The sequence below is a fragment of the Pteropus alecto genome, unplaced genomic scaffold (genome assembly GCF_000325575.1).
Source record: "Pteropus alecto unplaced genomic scaffold, ASM32557v1 scaffold22, whole genome shotgun sequence".
In the NCBI taxonomy this organism is placed as follows: Eukaryota; Metazoa; Chordata; class Mammalia; order Chiroptera; family Pteropodidae; genus Pteropus; species Pteropus alecto.
The window spans coordinates 8,209,111-8,212,931 of NW_006434839.1; the positions used below are offsets into that span (position 1 = coordinate 8,209,111).

At 48.7% G+C, this 3,821-nt stretch overlaps 1 non-coding gene across 1 annotated transcript; it reads right to left on the reverse strand.

Moving 5' to 3' along the window:
• Positions 1 to 2,953: 2,953 nt before the first annotated feature.
• Positions 2,954 to 3,091, reverse strand: LOC112478835. Its single transcript, XR_003045966.1, has one exon. It is a non-coding gene; the product is annotated as a U4 spliceosomal RNA (small nuclear RNA).
• Positions 3,092 to 3,821: the final 730 nt, after the last annotated feature.

A 3,821-nucleotide genomic window follows, 5' to 3' on the forward strand; every position in this document is an offset into this window, starting at 1 on the left:
AAGGGAGCTGAGCAGCTCACTCTTCTGGTACTCACTGTGAAGGGAGGCATAGAGCTGCCTCATTCACAGCCAACTAGGAGCAGCCCCGCCTCAGGGCAGAGGGACAAACCTCTGGGCCTTGACCCTCACGCCCTCCTACCTCTGTCACTATCTCAGGGTCTAGGGGACCGTCACAGGGCTCCACTAAAAACAACACAGAGGAGGCCCCATATATTGTCCCCTAATGGTTCGAAGGTTTAATAAACCAGCCTTGAGGCGCTCCGTGATATAACGTGAAGTGTTCATTCCTGGAATTGAAATGATTTGCCATGGCCAGTATTTGATACGAACCTGTGCGAGGTCCTGGAAAGTCTGATTAAATAATAAGTAATAAGTAATGTAATCATGACAAAGAGCACTGTATTTTTCACAGCTCTTCGACCATTTTTACCTCCAGAGTTTCGAATCATCTTTGAAAAGGAGTTAAGTCAGGCATTGCCCCGCATTTTGAAGATAAGGAAACTAACACTTGGAGAGTTTTCTGATATCGTAAGCTAGTTGACGGTAGAACGAAAATTAGAAATACAACTTTTTGCTTGTCAAATGATCTCTGGAGCTCGATTCATTTATTCGACCAGGATTTACTGAGAAGCTACTGTGGCCAGGCCAGGGGGAGTTAAGAGTGAACCGGAGATGTGGCCTGTGGCCTCGTGGAGCGTTGAGTGTGGTGGGGAGGCCAGAACTGCACACACACGCACACGCACACGCACACGCACACGCACACGCACACGGAGCTGCATCTGGAAATACACAAACCGGCTCCGCGATGAAGGAAGAGGAGTCAGGGGAGAAGCCCTCACGCTCCAGGATGGTCTAGACCCGGAGTTTTTCCAAGCCCCTGAGCTCCATGATGGTCAGGATTCCTTCCAACTTGAGAAGTCAGGAATTCCCACGTGGCCTTGCCCAGAAATGTTTGTGATTGTGGGAGGTGGGAAGGTTGGGTTTCGTCTTCGGCCCCTGCAGCCAGCCTTGCTGCAGGCTAGCCCTCTCTGAGTACTATCTCCATGCTGCACGGAGGCTGATGGTAGGTACAATCCCGGCTGTGCGCCGAGTGTGTAAATGTTATCAAAACGCCCTGGTGACGGGGGAAGAACAATGCTTCAGAGGTTAATGAAGTCATGGGAACCTCAGGGCCAGCGCCCAGCCCCGTCCGTGGCTGCCGTTCGTCCATATCTCGGCCAGCTTGTTTATCTTTGTGGGTCTGCAGCCCTGTCCTCGTGGGTCATGGCAGGGCTGCAGTAGTTCTACTCATTCTGTAGCAAGGAAGAAGGACACCTGGGCTAGATCCCTTTCCCATAGACCTCCATATGAAGTGTGTCTCCAAGAGCAGAAGGGTTGGATATGCCTGAGTTTTGTGGATCGTGCTATCAGGTAGAGTAAATAAAAACACTTAAAAACACCAACGAATCGAGGCAGTTTGGAAGATCTTTGGGAATGTGAAAGCGAGAGCTGGGGGCAGTGGCGTGAACACATTGGGAGGGGTCCAGCAATTCTGATTTTGCAGATGGAGCAAGTAGCCTGGAGATGTGAAGGCTCCAGTGGTTAAATAAAAAGTTCTCACGTGTGTTTAATGTAAGTGCAAAGGTATAGTCTGCAGCTTGTGCATGTTGTATAATTAAGTTTTAGCTACTGAACATGGCAAGGCTAAGTCCATGCCATTTTTTCTTTTTTTTTGAGTTGAGTGGCCTTTTGGGGGGATACAGGGAAGTGTGGGTTTGGAGAAGTGTAGGAGGGGTTGTGTGGGTAAAGCAGAACACTAGTAATCTGCTTCTTCTGCACTGTACGTTGTAGATTGCCCAAGGGGCAGACGTTTGATCTTAACCATGTTTATGAGACACAGAAGGAAAAATTATAGTACGGTGAATCTCACTAGTCATTCGTGCATTTATTCACCCTCTGAATAGAGTAGGTTTAGTGTGGTTTTAGAAGTCAGGCTGTCAGGTTTGAATCCTGACTCCACTACTTAACAGCTGTGTCATGTTAGGCCAGTGACTTAATTTCCACAATTGCCTCAGTTTCTTTATCAGTAAAATGAGATTAATAACAGCACGTCACGGAGTTGTCAAAAAGACTGAATGAGGCTTTGCTTATAAAACGCCTAGCTCAGTGCTGGCACATATGATATAGTAAGGATCAACAAACTCTAAACATCATTCACCTTGTTTGTGTTATCATCTGCCAACTATTCACCATGCTAAGTATGAAATGAACATACGAATAAATAAAGTGAGGTTCTTGCCCTCAAAGAAAGAACCTGAGGTCTGTATTTGTATATAAATAACAAAAATCAGGCGAAATCAGATGCCAAATTAAAGCACTAACCTGAGGCAAAGGGACCCCAAGGGAGGACGCGATTATGACTTGAGAGGTGGGGGCCGGATCAGAATAGACTACATGACATCTGAGCCATCAAATATTATGACAGGCGGAAAGTAGATTGACTCCAGACACGAGGAGAAGCAAAAGTAAAGACTTGAGGGGGAACATGACTTGAAGGTCATAGTTGATTTTAAAGAGCCTCCTCCCTTTTAGTGGGAGAAGAAACTGGAAGGCTAGCTGAGGCCGGAATCTGGAGGTCTTGAATGCTGTGTTTGGGAATTTGGGCAACAGAAAAAAGCAGCAAGAGTTCGGACAGGTGAGGGACAGGATCACGACTGATTCTGAGGACGACCATCTGGTGGCAGGTGGAGAGAAGGCAGAAGACAGTGGTGAGGGTGCAAGATGTAGAGCCAGGGGCCACCCAGGGTACGAAGGAGAACCAGACACGGCCCTTCCTCAAGGAGCCTGGAGCTCACTGGGGAACGTGGACACGGGCAGGTCAACCTCCAGAGAAGAGGACCACGTAACGAAGCTGCGTCTACCTTAAGGAGGATGCCAGGGAAATAAGGTTTTTGTTTTCTCATCCGTAAAATGGGTTAATGATAATATGCAGTACTTAACCTCTCCAGATCGTATGAGGCTTATATCACTTTAGGAAAGTAAGATGTTTAATTAGCAATGATCGTGCCTCGGATAAACCTCCTTGGCTATGATACTGCCACTCCACAAAGCTGAAAGTAAAGTGTTTAGCACATGCCCAGAATACAGGCAGAGCTCCGTGCAATACCACTGGAGCACACATTCTGGCCCCGGGCAGCCTCAGGGTGGAAGAAGCTAATTGCATGCTGTTTTTACTGCACTGGGCAGAGGAATGCGGGGGATGGTCGAGGCTAAGTGGGAGATGAGACTGGAATGCAGGTTGGGGCGCAGGTGTCAGGAAGACTGAGCTGAAGTCGATGCCTCAGGCTTCTTTTACTTCACCTTTATTAGGAATTGACTCATCTCCCTCTCCCAGTTCCATATCCACGGCACATCTTCCTTTGTTCCTGTCATGGGAACTGTGGCTTTTTGAGTTGGGAGATGGACAGCCTGGGACACAGACGCATGGATGCAGATAATCCTGAGAGAGAGGCGATGGGCTATGTGAGAACAGTGGCTGGAGTTTGAGACCCGTTCTGGTACCTGTGCCGCTTCCCAACTGGGTGAGGCGGGACAAGTCAGCTCGGCTCTCCAAGCCTGTTTTCTTCCCAGCGATGAGGGCTTTGGGCCAGTGATCTATAACATCTGCTAAGCCCCAGGCTCTGTCTGAATCTGAGGGGCTCGAGAATTGCAAGGCTCATGGTTAGGTGAAGGCTGTCTCCTGAGGGCCCATGCGGTTCCACTGCATTTGATGGAGAGGAACAAGCTGGTTTTGCAGCCCGCAGCCCTGGCCTGCGAAGGATGCAGCCATTCTGGAAAACGCT